General features: G+C 38.2%; 1 protein-coding gene across 8 annotated transcripts in view; it reads left to right on the forward strand.

Moving 5' to 3' along the window:
* Window positions 1–18,624, forward strand: part of FOXP2 (forkhead box P2) — a 548,879-nt gene that overhangs the window by 154,395 nt on the left and 375,860 nt on the right. For 4 of the 8 annotated variants that reach the window (XM_043549777.1, XM_043549764.1, XM_043549728.1 and 1 more), the window contains exon 3: window positions 11,119–11,200. The gene's annotated coding sequence lies outside the window, so the exon portion shown is untranslated. The remainder of the gene's footprint in view (window positions 1–11,118; window positions 11,201–18,624) is intronic. The other 4 variants (XM_043549692.1, XM_043549725.1, XM_043549732.1 and 1 more) reach the window with 1 other exon arrangement.

Consider the following 18,624-nt stretch of genomic DNA (forward strand, 5'->3'; position numbering starts at 1 on the left):
GTAGGAGGTGACCCCAGTGGTAACCGGGCTTTTGGTGTCTGGTCAGTATATCTGACCAGACACTGCCAGATCCCCTTTTGACCGGACTTTTTGGTCGAAAACCAGGCAAATGGCAACTCTAAATTTTACTCAGACACAGAAGCCGAAAACTGGACTGTCTGGGTAAAACTCGGACAAGTGGCAACCTTAGCACCATCAGCTCAGAAATGGTCCTCTAAGTTTGAGAAATATCAGGAGAGTCATAACCAGGCAGCAGATCCTGTTTCAGAAGTTCTTGTGTGTCTACATTTCTAATTGTGTCTAGGCAGAAAATTGGTTTCACTGTAGAGTTAATCAGATCATGCTAAGAGTTTAATAATTTTATTTAACACCCATCACATTTATCATTCTGTACATGCACATTCAGTACAAAGTTGGAAAATATCAGTCTGCCTGTATTGATGTTTTGTGGGTGTCAGGATCATTAAGATAAAAATATTGTATGGAATGACTAGCAGAAGATATGTATTTGGTGCTTTATTTTGAGGGATAAAGAGCAGTTAAATATGCTACTGTACAGAAGCAGCCTGGTCGGAGATAAGTAAAGATTGGAGAGAGCTTGCAGCTTTTGAAGCATTGAGTTGCTGCCGGCAAATGTAGCAGAAAAGGTGCTGAAAAGATTTCTCGTGTCCTTGTACAAGCAAGTTTGATTCCACACCTCCAGCTTTAACTTGCAGTTTTGGCTTACCAACATCACCTACCTTTTATTTCATGTGCAATCTCATTTTTTTTTGTTCTCCATTTCCCGTTCCCACTAAGTGTCTTCACCTTTTTCAAAAGCCTAGTTTCTGGCTTTTGGTTCTTTTGGGGAGACTGAATGCATGGGTGCTGCTACCTATAGGGCAGTAATAGAAATCTTCCGACCTCATGGCAGAATACTTCTCCTGGAACGAGACTGAAGAGAAAAAATAATCTTAAACTGAAACACAATTTGCTACATATCTACTCAGAAGCAGAAAAAAAGGATGCATAGTCCATTATTGCCACTGGCCTACAAAAGTTTTTTTCAGTTTCTTAACTTCAACTTTAGAGTTTTTTCTTTCCATCTAAGTATTTAAACAGAACACTGTGGCACAAGTTGAGAATAAAAATATAAAAAACTGAAATGAATATATTTCCTGATAATGTTGTTTGTCTTCTTACACCTTAGAAGTTTTGCACTGGGGAAAGGAAAAGCTTCATTAAGGAGGTATCTAACTTATTTAAGTATACTGAAAGAAGTATTTTTAACTACTGGGCAAAACTGCAAAACTGTATTTTCACATTATATGGTAGTTCGATTGAGTGAATTACAGTTGAACAATGTAAGTCACCATATGATAGTACTTCTGATCCTCTTCACATATATTATGGAGGTGATCTAGCAGTTCCATAGTTCAGGTTGCATTGAGATTAGCACTTATTTTGGAATAAAATCTATTTTACACATTAATGATTGAATTTAGTCTTTCAAAAGAGAAAACAAAATTTTTCATAATTTTTTGGGTCAAAGATTACTGACTTTTACAAATGAGACCTTTCTTTAAATTTGTCTCTGCAAGTCAATTAGTCTATGGTCAGCAAAGACTGTATGACCTAGCTGGAATGTGACAACTCAAAGGCGGGTATATGAATAAAAGGTGCATGTTTGCTCAGTGATTGAGAGGAACAGGAAATGACATGAGGCCCTGGTATGGTGTATGTATAAGGTAACTGGAAGAAAGAATAAATGGATGAGATATGGAATCTGATGGTAGAGAAGTAATTTATAGCATCAGGGACAGTGAGAGGATAAGGTACAAAAACCGGGCGAGGAAGAACTTAGTATTTTGGATAAGGTTGAGATAAGCACCCATACTTCAGAAGGTGTATCTGAACAGATTTAACTGTCCCTATAATTGCTTACTAGTGAAGACCCCTGGAAAAACAGAGTGCAAAATCTGCTGGATGTGGCCAGATCTTTATTGTGCTTGGGAAGCTGTGAGAGTATGCAGAGTTAGGGTTATTCAAGGGCACAACTTTCATTGTAATTTAATAGCTTTTTTGTATTTAATAGATTTCTTTGACTCCTAGAAAGTATCTTACAGAACGTTTTGAATATTAGATTTTAAAGTCCAAACCTTGCTTGCCTGAGTCAGGCAAATAGCCTTATTAATAGTCAACAGAGTCACCAAGACTCTTTGCCTGAGTCAGGCAAGCCGGCTTTAACCCGAATTATTTATTACTTTTTCATTCGAAAATGCCATTAATAAAGGTGGGTGAGAGTGTGGCATACTTGGATAAACAGCAAAAATCCAGATTCTGGAGTCTGCAAAGTGCTCCATAAAGCAAGGATTTTCAAAAGTGCTCAGCAGTCAGCTAACTGTTTCCATTGAAATCAATGAGATTTTTACCATTGACATCATGGAGAGCAGAGTTAGGCCAATGCTGAGCTCTCTTGAAAATCTCACCCTTAATATAATTTGATAGAAACTCTGTTAATAACTCTAAAGCTGCCCTTTTTGCTATATCCGACAGCTTTTAATATAAGGATAGCAGCAGTACACAACATAGCTGTTTTGTATTTCATTGGAAAGCTCGGCTAGCTTTACATCAAGGACAGCAGGAGCTGGAGTTAGATAAAGCTCTTAGGCGCTGAATCCAACTGCTGCCCTATGCGGCCTTTGCCTGCAGCTGATGGCAGAAACTTCCCCCAAGGCCCTTGTTGCACCAGAGACTAGGGCAACAGGAGATGGATTTAAATAAATGCTTCATAACATCAGCAGTGACATGAGCATAACTTTAATCTCTTGTTTTTTCCTGTGATATCGGCACATTGCTGCTTGCCCTTCTCACCCTCTTTATCTCTCCCTCTTTCCATTTTGTTGTAACCCCATGTATTCCTCTTTCCCCTCCATTATATGTTAGTCGTCCTTCCCTCCTGCTTTTTTGTTCTCAGGTACTTCATCCTTCCTTCCTAATTCCATTATTCCCACTGTCACTGAACTTAACTCACCCACATCTCTTCATTTTTCTTTTTGTCCTGGCTGCTGGTGACACCTGTCTAAAACCTGGCCTCCACTCCTTGCTTTCTTTCTCCTCTTTTGTCCTTTTTGTCCCTCTGCATGCTCCCTCCATTACCATTTCTTATGTGCTGTTCTCTCTATCAGAGAGAACTTTCCCAGTTCTAATAATAACTCTTTGAAAACTGGGAACAGAGATCTGTTTCTTAAGTAACATTTTCACTCCATACATGTCTGGTGGTTTGGTAGTACAGTTTGAAATTAATTCACTGTAATGTAATCCCTTTTTAGAGATCTTCCCACTATTGTGACAATATTCATTTGTTTTATATTTTATTCTCTTTTTGGAGCAAGGTATGGGGGAATATTTTAAGTTTTGAAATACATGTCACCTTTTGTCATGTCTTGAATCATTTTAAACCGTGTATTTATAACTGTGTATTATGCTGTTGTATAATTATTATTAATATAGCAAAGAGCTTTGGAACATGTTGTTTTGGGGAGTTTGGGTCAGAAACATTTACAACATCATAAATATTCCGCAGGATATCAGTGAAGTACCTAGCACTCTGCTGAGGCTGTATAAGTAGTAAGTAAATAACTTCCAGCAATATTTACAGTATGGTATTTATAGTTGGATTCAGGAACTGTTTCAGATAAAGAACAACATGGTGGCATTTGTTTCTCTTTCTGTTTGGTCTTTGGGGGAGAAAAAAAGTACAAACATCTGCAAAAGTAATTGGTAGTTGGTTGAGAGGTTAGGATGGGGAGACAGCTGTTTTTCAGCTCTGCCGTCATCAGTAAGTGCCACTACAATGAATGCGAAATGCTATAGAGAATTTCAGGGAACAAGGAGATTTGACTACTCAGCCAAAAAAACCCAAACAAACCATAAACAAAATAGTTAAAAGATATCATCATGTAACCATAGTGACATGAACATTTTGGTTGCTGTAATAAAAAAAAATATCTCTCTAAGTCTCCTACAAGGTGCAACCTTTGTTCATGGCACACTGAGATCTGGAAACTAAAAGATTAATTCATTAAAAAAAATATTACAAGATGAATTTCCTGTGAAACTTATATGTGAATCTATGTGCATTTGATATGCCTGATTTGGAGGGAAAAAAATCCTGTTCTACATGTGTGCATTGTGGACTATGGGTGAGAGCTTAAACAGGCATTCAGATGCTTTAGACAAACAAGGAAATTGAATATGGACAATGGGAAAATATTAATTTCCCCCATGTTTTAAATAACTATTCATGTGAGTCCCAGTCCAGTGGCCATTGACGTCTATGTAAAGACTCCACTTCATTGGATCAGGTCCAGGAACATGGATGGACTTTTCATGGGATATTATTCATTAAATTTTAAGAAGTTATAATTTAGCTGCACTGCAACAAGCAAAGCGAATGATGTAATTGGAGAGAGATATTCATGTCATATACTTTTGCTGATGAAAGTTTGACCTACTACGCTGCTTTTGCCAATATTGTTCAGTTATCCCTCATTTTTTAATAAATGTTAATATTTGGAAAGCAAAAATGTGTAGCTTAGCCTATTAATATTTTACTGTATTTATTTTTATACTGAATTTGTACAGTGTCCTGAGGTGTTTGCATGAAGGCCAGTTAATTCAAATAAATTTGATTGATTGACAGAAGAAAGTCACAAAATGAGCATAAGAAATAGGAAAATGTCTGTATCCTGGAAAATTTATGGCTTTTAAAGTGTAAAAGCTCCACACATTCCCATTATATTTTGATTTGTGAATTTCTTATGGAAGATGATCTGTATTTCATGGATGCCATGTTCATCTTATGGTGAAGGAGGTTGCTGAGGGAATTGCTTTACTCATTTATTATGCGAGTTAATGCAGAAATGAGAATCTGCATACATGGCTGATTAAATTGTGCCCCTCATTTTGTTCAGAAGTTATTTCTTTTTAACTATTAAATAAGCTAAATTCATTCCTGCCAAATGTTTCTTTATGACTAACTGGTTTTTGTTGTTCTTTTGAAACTCAAAGTGCATGGTTTACTCTCTCTATTTTGTCTTCTATTGTTGGAGCTACATTAGTAAAATTTTTGTTGGGAAGGGTGGTGGTGTAAAGAGCTCATTACGACGAACAGTGTGGGATTCTTGAAAAGTTTTATTAAAACTTATAGAAGTCCCCACCTTTGCATTTACCTTAAAATCACAATTAGTCAATCTTTACATATTGGACAATGTCAAATGGAGTGCAAGTCTTGAATTATTGTATGAGATAGTTCCTCCTCAAATTAATATAGGTAATGGTTGGAACTTCATACAGTCTAGTTGGAAAGGCAACAGACATATTTGAATAATGAAGCATATGTCACCAACTTTTGATTCCGGGTGTGTACAGCACCTAGCACAATGGGGTCCTGGTCCATAACGGAGGCTCTTAGCCACTTCAGTAATACAAATAATAATAATAATAATAATTAATAATGATGATAATGATAATAATTGTCTAAGGTTCTTATTTTAAGGGCTACATTCAAACAGAAACTCACCCTCACTGAATCCAACTAAGGGAAAAGTAGCTGTAGAACAGACAGTTACTACATCCACATGGAAATAATAAAAATAATATAACTGCTCTTATGCATGTACACTTGGAAAAGAAAAAAATACTTATTCAGGTTTTCTTCTTCATAAAAGGTTGTGTGATAACGTATGTACATATACTACAAATGTGTTTTTTTTTTTTAAATCTGATTTTGGTGTTGCAAGTGATTTGTGTAGAAAACCAGTAGAGCTGGAGTTATACTATATCTTTTTTTTTTTGAATGGTTTGATAGCGCTCTTGCATAGCATTTTGGTTTCACAACACACAGCTGCTAGCGTGAAAGTGTTGGAAGTCTCTCTGATTGCAGTTAGCATTAGGCCTCATACTACCAAAAAGAGAGAGAATGAATTTCTTGACTATATGGGTGGATGACAGATGCTAAATCTTTAAATAAATATGTACAGAATTGCATCTGTATTTATCTTATCTTATTTATCTTATCTCAACTCAAGTCCTCACTTTGTCAAGCAGACACACTGAGAAATCCTCACCCAAACCACTAGCAAATTAACAAAAGTGGCATATACTGTTTTCCTTGATGTACAGGTATGTGCATATTAGGTTGGCTGTTTACATTTCAAAGGAGCAAATGATAACTTATGAAAAATATATGACAAAGCTTATTTTGAGGGGATAATACCCCACAATGTTTTTTTCGTTACTGAATCAGATCTTTGTATCACAATGTATGATCCTTTGCTGACTGTTTGTTTGAAAACATCCAATCTTGATTTAAACATTGCAAGTGATGGAGAATCTATTACAACTTCGGGTAAATTGTTCCAATAGTTAATTACCCTTACTATTAAAAATCAATGCCTTTTTTCCAGTCTGAATTTGTTGAGCTTCTACTTCCAGCCATTGGCTGGTGTTATACCTTTCTCTGCCAGACTGAAGAGCCCATTATTAAATATTTGTTCTCCATGTAGGTACTTATGGACTGTAATCAAGTCACCCCTTAACATTCTGTTTATTAAGCTAAATAGATTGAACTCCTTGAATCTATTACTAAGTCATGTTTTCTAATCCTTTAATCATTCTTCAGGCTCTTCTCTGAATCCTCGTCAGTTTATCAATGTCCTTCTGAATTGTGGGCACCAGAACTGGACTCAGTATCCCAGCAGCGGTCACACCAGTGCCAGATACAGCAGTAAAATAATCTCTCTGCTTCTACTTGAAATTCCCCTGTTCATGCATCCAAGGATTGCAATAGTCCTTTTTGGCCATGCCATCACACTGGGAGCACCTGTTTGGCTGATTATCCACCAGGACCCCCAAATCTTTTTCAGAGTCACTGCTTCCCAAGATAGAGTTCCCCATCCTATAAGTTTTGTATACATTTACATTCAGCTGTATTAAAGTGTGTATGGTTTGCTTGAACCCAGTTTACCAGGTATTCTAGATCATTCTGAATCAGTGACCTGTCCTCTTCATTATTTATCACTCCCCCAATTTTTGTGTTATCTGCAAACTTTATCAGTGTTTTATGTTTTCTTGCAGGTCCTTGATAACAATTTAAAATAACATAGGGCCAAGAACAGATCCCTGTAGGACCCCACTAGAACCAGTTAACAGTTACATGTTGAGGCCTATCAGTTAGCTAATTTTTAATCCAGTTAATATGTACTACGTTAATGATAAAACCACTATAATCCCATTTTTAGATCCGGGAGACTGGTTCATCACCCTCGACCTCCAGGATGCCTCCTTTCATGTGGCTATCCACCCATCCCTCAGCATTTCCTCTCTTTTACCATTGGCTCAGAACACTACCAGCATGGAGTCCTTCTGTCTGGGCTCTTCACAGCTCTGAGAGTCTTTATGAAGCTTCTCTCAGCAGTAGCGGCTCATTTAAATTAATGGGACATAGCAGTATTCTCATACCTGTACAATTGGCTCCTCAGAGGTCGATCAGCTCTAGAGGTCCAGTTGGCAACCTCTAGCTCTGTTTCAGTCCCTGGGCTTTCACATCAATTGGCAGAAGTCTACATGGACCCCAGTTTAAAGAATAGACTTTATCACAGCCACTCTAGACTCCCTAAGTGCTAGAGCCTATCTCCCAAAAGACACATTCTCCATTCTGTGCAGTCTATTCTCGACAATACAACACAGCCTGCAAAAAAGTGCAAGGGCATTCCTAGAACTCTTGGGCCACATGGAGGCTGTGTTCATCATGCCACATGCAAGACTGCTCCTCACATGTCTTCACATATTGCTAAGGACTGCATACACTCCAAAGAGATGCCATATATCCAAATGCATCACAGTACCTCAGAAAGTTCTGGACTCTCTCAGGGGGTAGAAGAACCCACTGAAGGGCTGCAAGGGCTCACATCCCCCATCCTGAAAGATCCTCACAACAGTCACTTCTCTTATGGTAGGGGGGTTCACCTCCAAGGGGCTGCAGCCCAGGGCAGCTGGTCTGCATAAGAGGTCATGCTCCATATCAGCATCATAGAAATGAGAGCAGTTTGATATGATTGCCATCACTTCCTTCACACCATACAGGGCCTGTCCATCAGGGTAATGCTGGACAACAGAGTAGCAATATATTATATCAACAGACAGCGCAAAGCAAGATCCCGGTCCTTATGCGCAGAGTCACTAACTAGTTTATCTCAGCAGTTTATCATCTAGGATTTATCATCTAGGACTCCCTGAACAGAAACTTCCATCAGGACCACAAATGGGAGTTCAATGAGTCTGTTTTCCACAGCATCTACAAAGCCAAGGGGTTTCCCAGAAGCAGATCTCTTTGCTACCCCAAACAACATGAAATGTCACCTTTTCTGCTCCAAGGGAGGATACAGCTGCAACTCATTGGGAGATGCCCTGATAATACCATGGCCCCATACCCAATTACAGGCTTACCTGTGAATCTTACCTTAGAATCTACCTGTGATTCTAAAGACCATCCTCAAATTGTTATGGGAAAGATCAAGAATTATCTTCATAGCACCATCCTGGCCAAAAAAAGTGTGGTACTTGAACCTCCTTCACCTCTCTGTGGCAGCGCCTCTCCACCTTCCTCTCAAGAGGGATCTCCTATCACAGAACAACTGGGACCCTGATCTGGCCCACCCCCTCCTCCTTGAACCTGAGAGCATGGTTCCTAGATGGTTCCTGGATGGAACATGGAGCTAACCTGTTTGGGTAAGGTTCAGTCAGTTCTCTTGTGTAGCAGGAAACCTAGCACTCCCAAAACTTACCTTAAAAAGTAGAAATGCTTCCATTCCGGGTGATTTTCTTCACTTTTCTCAAGCATCAGAAGTTCTGTTCTCCAAAATCCTAGACTGCATGTTAGAATTAAAGATACAAGGTCTATCAATGAGCTCAATCAGAGTACATATGACTGCTATTACAACCTTCTGCTCACCCATTGAAGGTTTCTCAGTTTTTGCCCACCCTACTATGGCCAGATTCCTTAAGGACTTACACAATTTGTTTCCCCCTGTCTGGAACTTGTCCCCCCCCCCCCCCAGTGGGGATCTTAATTTGGTTCTCAGTGCCCTCAGGAAACTTCTGTTTGAACCAATGGCTGCCTGGTTCTCTTCTCTCCCTCAAGACTTAGTTGCTCATAGCTATCACTTCAGCTATAGATGGATGGGAGAGTTCGGTACGCTCCTGGCAGACCGGATGTACCGCCTTCTATAGAGATAGGGTTACAATGCATCACCATCCTTGGTTCCTCCCTAAGGTCTCTTCAGAATACCATATTAATCAAGAGATCCATCTTCCAGTGGTCTACTCAAAGTCTCGTGTCTCCACAGAGGAAAACAGACTATGTACACTAGTTGTCAGAAGAGCTTTCACCCTCTACTTTAATCTTCAGGACTAAGACCTTCAGGGCCTTTCCTAGATTGTTTGTATCATTTGCAGAGCAGATGAAGGGGCAGTCTACTCAAAGACTATCACAGTAGTTTTCTGGTTGCATTTTAACCTGTTATGAATCCTCTGGGATGAAGCCTCCTCATAGAGTGACAGCACACTCTACTAGAGCTCAGTCCATATCTATACCTCTACTGAAAGACCATTCCCATAACAGAAATCTGTAGCATTGCACCTTGATCTTCCATTCACACTTTTGCATTATGTCATCTTTCCTGCTTGGAGGGATAATGCTACCTTTGGTGATGCAGTCCTCCAAACCATCATGGACTTGTCTCCTCAGCATCCACCTTGTTGTTGAGTTACTGCTTGGAAGTGTCATAGGGACAAAACACCCATAGGGACAGAAAATCCCAAAGAATTAAAGTTACTGTACCATAAGTAACTTCTCCTTACTGTCTGTACCACCTTTGCTGCATCCCTTCTAATGGCTGCTTAAGGGCTAATCTTTTCACATGCCAAAGTGGGGGGAATCCGTTGCAGTCCCTTCCGAAGAACCCACAGAAAAGAGAGATGTGTTGCTGATGTTTACGAAACACTAGTGATAGTTCTTTGCATCTATGTTACTGTGCTCTTTTTATGGGAGTTTAAAAAACACAAAAAATGCCTGGGACTGATTTGTTTAAAATTCAGGTCCATTGATATAGTGACAAAATACAACCTTCAGCTGTATAAAAGATATTACCTCACCCACCTGGTCTCTCTAATATCCTGGGACCAACACGGCTACAACAACGCTGCAAACAACCTTCAGCTGTATGAGTGGTAATATAAAATAGCACATAAAAATTGGCTAATGAGATCACTTAAGTACTGAGGCCTCTTCATGGGCTCATTTCACTTTGACATGATTATAAAACATAACTATTAATTTATTTTGCATGTTCTTGTTAATTATAATGGTATCCAGTAGTGCTACTGTAGTTAAGGCTCTCTCGTTTTTTCTGTTGTGGGGATTGTCTTACTCAAGAGGTGGAACTGAGTTTCAGTAAGGAAAGGAATGTTTTCTTGTGTTCTCTTTTTTGTTTTAAATTTTTATAATTTAAAATTTCCTTTCTTTTTTAAACTGTCTTTTATAATATAGATTAATGCCTTGAAAATGTAACTTACAACGGCAGATACTGTGCATGTTAAAAATGATTTAAGTGTTTCTATCACTGATTTAGTGAATATGGCACAGTACATGTGCATTGTACAGTATTGTACAATGTATTGGACTGTGCATTGGACAATATATTTTTAATAATGTACAAATGTGTATTGACATAATAGAAGTTATGACTTGATCCAAAGGGCTACCTTGCATTATATTTTAAAAATTGTTGATTAAAGACATTCAGTAGAATGGGAGGTGCATACATTAGAAGGCTTCAGGATATGGCTTCTGAAAGAGATACACAGTTAATGATCCAGATCCTTAGCTGATGTGGGTCAGCTCCACTTCACTGAAGCCAATGCAGCTAGGTTGGTTTACTCCAGCTAAGGATCTTACTTACTAATCACCACATGGAAATCTGGAACTAATTATGGAATGCGATAAAGTAAATCAGGGGGAATTTTGCGTATAATAGATAAATATTAGCTACAAATTGTTTTCTTTTGTTTTATCAGGCCAGTGATGCTGGAATTGATCTCAGACAGCACTCCAGTTCAAGGTTGAAATAAGGATATCTTTTTAAGGCCTGGAAGAAGGTGAGTACAGTTCAAGCACTGAAAATCTATAAATGATGTTGCTTGTAGCTTTTTTTCCCCTGTACCATTACTGTCCCTGGTTTACCAATCCCTGTTCAGCTGACCCCATGCTGCTTCCTGTTATTCACAGAGATGTATTACTACTTGTAAGACTAGACTGTAGAGCAAGAGGAGTTAGCAGGTCTGGCAGTAAGGGAAGGATGGCCTCCCTCTTTCCCACTCCTCATATCCCATTTCCTTCTCCTTTTCCTCATTTTTCAGCCCCTTCCACAAAACTCAGTTGCAAAATATAAATCTTCCAGCAATTCATTTGGAAGATTGAAGAAGAGTTGAATGTGGTTAAGAGAAATTAAGAATCACTACTGATTTTTTGGCAGTAATAACCACAGTGATGCTTCAGTTATAAAAGCTGGGTCATTTGTCCTGTAGCTTTTGTGGAAGAAGCTGAAAAATAAAATTATTCTTTTGTATTTCTATGATATTTCTGTCAAGATGTAATATTTTATACTAGATGTTTTGATTGAACATTGCATTTACTATGAGTCTTTGTGTAGTTACACTTGTGGAATTGTACAATTGGTTTAGTTTTGTTTTAAATAAAGAATGTTTAGCGTGCACTAAATCCCAACAAAATGATACATTCATAATTTAAGACAGTTATTTTATCTTTTAAAATTTGATGGCATACTCTTGGGTATTGAGAGGTTAAAGTTGAGTTTCACTGTATGGCTTCATGACACCAGCCACTTGAGCAACAAGATAATTAAATTGTCTTGGTCAGAAAAATCTTTTATACTAAAATATATATTTTAAAACATTTTTAGTATGTGAGTACAATGAATCCCTGTGCTTGGACACCTCCATTTTGTTGAAATACCTATGCCCTATGTTCATTTGGGAACAGACACTACTCCTTGAACTCAAGGACCATGAGTTCACATGTTCTGATTGTGAGATTTATGTACTCTGTGCACTAGTGCTCTCAAGCTGCCTCAGACAGAGGGTCCAGCAGTTACGGCACTAGCTTGGGGGTTAGTAGACGCACATTCAATTCCATGGTTAGCTATAGAGCAAATCACTTAGGGACAGTTTCTAAGATATTTTAGGGGCCTAAAATATTCAGGTAGGTGTCTAGTGGGATTATCATTGTGTGTTAGGTACCTAGGTGCCTACTGGGATTTTTGAAAGTGCATATTTGCATCTTCAGGTACCTAACTACCTTTAAAATCTGTCCCTTGGTCTCTGTGCGCTTCAGTTCACCACTTGTAAAATGGGGATAATAGTACTTCCCTGCCTCAGAAGAGTCCCGGAAGGGCATATACATTGAAGATTGTGAGGCACTTCAGTACTTACAGTAATGGCGGCCAGATAAGGACCCTAAGATAGGTAGATCTGGAAAAGCATTCAGAGGGAATTGGTATACAAATGATGGATTATGAAACCCCCCATGTTTCTTTCAAAATTACCTACGTCTGGAACTGCCACAAGGAATTCTTTAAAAATATTCTGTGTTTCAATTGCGTATGTATTGCTGTAGACACAGTGAAAGAAAGACAGATACATGGTAATTTTTCTAGTTGACTAAGAAATTTATTTATAGATACCAAACAAATAGCAACTGGTGCCTGATAGAAAGGAGCCTTTACAATTTGACTCCAATAGGACCTTCTCTAACTCCCTCCCCATTGCACCTCTTGGTCTCATGCTGGCACACCTTGCCAAGGCACTATTAAAGGAAATAGGCCCACTAGAATATATACACTAGTATTAGGAACTTTCAACTTCTATATGTAAGCACACACATCACTTTTCTGTGGTGATTTGATTCTTTTGAAATCTGTGGGAGGAGTGATATCCTGTTCCTTCTATCTGTGGCACTTAGTATCAGTGCACCTCACACTCTGCTTAATGTATACGTATCCTCTCAACACCCCTGTAAGGTATGGAAGTGCTATTCATTCATTTTATAGGCAGGGCACTGAGGCATAGAGAGACTTAAGTGACTTGTCCAAGGTCACGCGGGAAGTCTGAGGCAGATCAGGGACTTGAAATCAGGTTCACCAAGTCCTAGGCTAGTGCCCTAACCACTGGACAATCCTTCCTCTCTTGTTCCCAAACTCACCAGTTTTGGGAGTTCTTGGATACATCCCCCTATGCTAATTGGCCCATTCATTGATTCCTTTGTAATAACTAGTGGCCACCCTCAGTCTGCCAAACCTAGAAACTGTAATGACATGATTAAAGGAAGGGGGTGAAAAACTGTCTAGAAGCTCATGAACAAACTGAAGCAAACATAATAATGAAGAACCTGATACAAATACACACCATTAAACTCAGTAACAGGAGCCACAGCATCAACGTTCCCCATCCCTACTTCCACAATCAACTCCACCTTGCAGTCATACCGTGACCCAACCCTGAATCTATGGTGAATAAAACAGACATCCTGAATCCTGCTTCAATGAATGAGAGGGCAGGTGGGTGGGGAAAAGCTTTAGAAGCACAGGAAGGAGGTAAAAGACAGGATCTCTGTCTTGGTCTTGGTCTTATGGTGACTATAGTGACTAGGTGGCCCATGGAACACCATATCTAGTCACATGGCACTCATCCAACTGGGGGTAGCAGCAAGTGATGTCATCATCATAGCCCTGCCCCCTCCTTTTAGTGTTGGAGTCTGCCTCTTTTGAAGATAAGCTAGTCAGTCAAGTTGGTGCTACTGGTCTCCACAGTGATGGTTAAAATGGGACAGTGCTGCCATTGTTGCTCTCTTCACCCATTGGCTGGTAAGGGGGAGAAATTCCTTTCTTTCCCTCTGTCCCCATCCTGTTGATTCAGGCAAGCAATGCCCAGTGGTATAAAGTGCTGGGCTGAAGCCTAAAGGACTAGGCAAATATGATAGTATCACCTGTGGTAAATAGTACAAGAAATGACATTTTATTTTAATTGCAGCTTTAACAGTCAGGAAGGTCAGGACACAGTGTGCATCACTTTATAATGAACATAGTCATAGGATTGGGATATATGGCACAGAAATATGGAATCTACATATGTTACATATTTAAAAGTAGTCCCGCATGTACAAAATGGTTTTGTGTTTTTTTTTTCAAGCTACCGTGTATACTATCCAGTGCAGAAAAGTTTAGGACACAAAGCAGATCAAACGCTCTGCTTTCTAAGTGATGATGGAAAATTCTCTATATTTACCAACGACGTGTCTTTCGGAGAGGCATATTAGTCAATTTCTCCATAGTTAATGTCCCATATTCTGGAGAACTGTTTGTTTATGGTAGGAATATATTTGTTACACTGGCATGCTGCAGTTACAATCTGGTCAGCCAACAACAGCTATTTCAGCAAAAAGAAAAAAAAATTGGCTGATTTTCTGGAGATTTACCATGTTCTGCACCAAGTAATGCCAGAAAAGCAATAATACTGACTTGTGTACCTATAATAGTTTGGCAATATAATTTTGTTAAATTCCAAAATGTCTGGACTTTAAGGCAGTCCTACCACATATGGATGAAAGTAACTATTATTCTGTTTCCTTTCCAACAGAGGTCAGTCTGTTTTTGCCCATAACTTGCAGTTAAATACAATCTATACAAAATTGTTTTATGTACATAAAGCCAAAATGTATTTGGCTTTTCTAGTAATAGGTTTTTTATTTCTTGCAGTAACGTGGGAGGGCCTAAGGTGGTTTTTCAAAAAGCAAAGAATGGTAAAATTTTGAACGCAAGTTCTTCCATATCCCATTTACATTTCTGGAGTGTCTAAGGGACAGAACACAGTTTCTTTGTATTGATAAAATAGATGTACATCAGAAGGACATCCTACTGGGGTTAAATTTTCATTTTACTTGTAGTGCCTGCCTTAGAACAAACCACTTAACTGGAAAACAGCATATCTGGTTGGAAAATTTTGAAATTTAGACAAGAATGGGGAAAATTGGAAAAAAATGCTTTCAGTTTTCAGACTGGATTTAAAAACCAGGGTGGCTACACAATTTTCCCTCTTCATCCCAAAGGAACATAATTCTTTCTTTAGAACTGTTACAGTTGAAGGCTTAGTTTTCTAGCTCTGGCTTCCCACAAAAATGCTTTGGCTGCATTGCATAATGTTGCACTCTGTAGAATATCTAACATTGATGTGCATGAGATTCTGAGTTTGCATCAGGAATGATCTATTTGTCTTTTGTTGCACACTGTTTCTCGCTTATGGGATTCCCTTTCAATTCTGATGCAAAAAGTCACTTCATTCAAGTCTCTCCTTCAGGCTTGCTTTTTACACAATTCTCATTAGAATTGAGGCAATAATGATGATTTCTTTACAAAAAGGGTTAATTGACTCACCAAGATGTGCATGTGCTTAAAACGAAAAATCACCATCTTGTAATCCTTCTTCAACCTTATCCCACCATCTCTTTGTTAACCCAACTTTACCGTCTCGCACTTGAATTTTGATTGTAAGCTCTTTGGGACATGTCCCATATCTTTTTGTTTGTTCTCTAAAGTGCCTTACTGTATCCGTGTATTTTTTTTCATGCCAGTTTGTGCTGTAATTGAAAACCAACCCAGAAGGGACACTTTGCTTTAGGAACTGCGTTTTCCTCCTTGAATAGCCTCTCCATTCAGAGTTGTAATGCCCTTTTTGGGGTGAATGACCTACTGAGCGGCTTCCTTCAAGACCTATAATGTTAGGGCAGCTGGTACTTTCAGTGAGCCATTCCTGACCTGGGAGCTGATTCAGCTTTTCTAAATAAATTTGTGCCATCCCTCGTGTGAGTCTTTCTTTTGGTTTTAACAGGAGGAACCATTGGGGTCCAGCTGCATCTGCTTCATGATCTTTTACATTGAAACGGTGCATTGAGAAAAAAACTTAAGGAACTTTCTAAATTGGGGTATTTCCTGTTGCAGTGCACTATATTTCAGCTACCGTACTGATTACATAACTAACAGTATAACCCATATACAATTTTGTATTCTTATATTTCTAGACTCTCTTTACTTACCAAGTACTATTTGTCTGTACATTTTCAGCATGAACAGTATAATATTGACATGTCCAGAGGTGAAGGGACATCGCTTATAGTTCCCTTGCAAAAGACCTGGATTTGGAAGCTATGCAAGGACTCATGATTTGTTGGCGATCAGGTGCATTACAGAGGTGTGAAGCATTTGGTCTCCAGGGGATTATATGAGTAAGTCTGCCAGCTGGTTTATGGAGTGGCATTAACTATATCCTAGAGGAAGCTACACATTCCTGGCCAGAATGTGATTGCTGTGATAACAGCATAATCGGAGGGGAGGGGAATAGGGATAATGCTAGAAGAAAAATGTTGGATTTCTTTCCCCAAAAATAATTGGGTGGGCTAAACTCTAATTGCTACGAAGCAAGAATAGAAACATAAAAACAATACTTGACTTTTTGTTAGAATATTTTTTTGGATAAAAGAAGGACCCATTTATTGTAACATTTTGAATTATCTGTGCAAGATAATCATAGTCAGCTGCAAATTACTGATATTTTAGGAACTTACTGAAACATTTTTAATGGAATCTTAAAGTGAAGGCAACTTTCTTTTGTCAAAATCAAAAGTAGTTTACATTTATAAAATCAAATTTGTGGCCTGGAACTACTAGGTAGTAAATTTTTGCTATGATTATACAAAGTAGCAAAATATGGATTTTAACTGGCCTGCTTTTCAATTCAACTGAACATTAAGTACATTCTTAATGGTCTGATTTGCTGGAAAGAGCACTATTACAATAATCTGCTTTTTACAGCCCATATCAAATGTGAACTTGCATCACTTATTACAAAGTTTGTGCTTTGGGAGACATTTTCATGGCATCTAGGAGTGATGCCATACAATTTTTAGAGTTAGTCCTTAATGATATCATCTTCAGAAATGAGTTGTTGCTCAAACACACTGATTATTTTGTGGTTTATATCTAATCCAATAGCTATATTTAAAATGTCATAGAAATCTGTAGGGGAAAGCATGTTGAAAAATACTGTTGTCCCAGTAATTGTATAAAACTGTTATGGAAGAGATGATATATATCTTAAATTCTTAAATATTTTTAGGGCTCCTTGCTGTGTCTGACACAAATTCATAATTTTTAACTGACTGGAATACAGGTTTTTAAATGTTGCCTGCATGAGAACAGAGGGCTATTACTGTAGTTGTCATGTAAAATAAAGTTAGAGTCTGGAGCCCCTTTCTAGCTGTCAGCTATATTAAGAAGCTACTGGTGTGTTGAACTAGGCACCCGTATTGTATAAGCAGTGTATTGTAGTGTCTAGGGAGAATTTTCTTTCTCTTCATTGCTGCTTTATTAGGTCTTGCTTGCTCATTCACTGTTGCCCTGTCTTACTCCAGCTTTCTAGCTGCAACTCACAGCACAGTAGGTCTAATGTAGATTGACGCCTTTGCCAGACGACTGATTGAAACTTGTGTCTCATAGTTGCTAATGCTCACTGAACCATTTTATTGAAGATAAAGTAAATAAAATAGATTGCCATATGAGAATTCTCTGAAATCAAATGGAATAATTTGACAGGTTTAAGCCCATGGAAAAGGCAAAGCGTTGAAGCAGACGGGAATGCTTTTTTATGCACAATATACCAGGAAAAAGGGTCTGCTGTGTTTGATCTTAAAATATTAATGTTTTTACCAAAAATTGTAATCATTGGAAACATTTAGCATAGTCTCCAACTGAATTTGTATTTTACTTCAAATGTTACTTTTCTTAAGAGATGCTTTATTTTTCTTTCTTTTTTTGTAACAAAGGGGTGTATTGTGCTGATTTTTTTCTTATTGTGCCTGTAAGACTTAGTGTGTGGATCACTAGCTTTTTAGAATTTAATAAAAAGAACATATTTTTACAGTACACTGCACAGTCTTCAAGTTTAAATAACAGTAAACTCGTTCTTTGGGAAACTGATTCTGTGGGATAGTGCTAAGTGGTGTATTTTATAGAACACTTTTTTATGAATTTATTTAAACACTAATGCAGTTTGTGACTTACAAATAAACAGCTACAATAGGATTGTAGTATTTTTTAAAACTGTGTAATGCAATACAGTAAAAGAAAAATTGATAATAGCCATTGTTACAGACAATGTACAGTCAAGTATAAACAAATGCACTCACAGAATTTCTCTTGGGTAAAGATATAATGTGGAAAAGCTTTTATAATATGCCCCAGTTAGTCTTCAAAATAAACCAGAGTATAATAGTAAAAGAGTGATGGCACATGAGCTTTAATATTGAGTATTCCTAATCTTTATCTGGATGGCACTGAATCTTGGTCACTTTGCTCGCACTGGTTATTTCATAGCTAATTGGACTCCAGCAGAGAGCGGGGTGGCCAGGATATATTGTGGTTAGTTTAAAATGATGAGTTATATAAAATCCAGACA

The sequence above is a fragment of the Chelonia mydas genome, chromosome 1, assembly GCF_015237465.2.
Source record: "Chelonia mydas isolate rCheMyd1 chromosome 1, rCheMyd1.pri.v2, whole genome shotgun sequence".
NCBI lineage: Eukaryota > Metazoa > Chordata > Testudines > Cheloniidae > Chelonia > Chelonia mydas.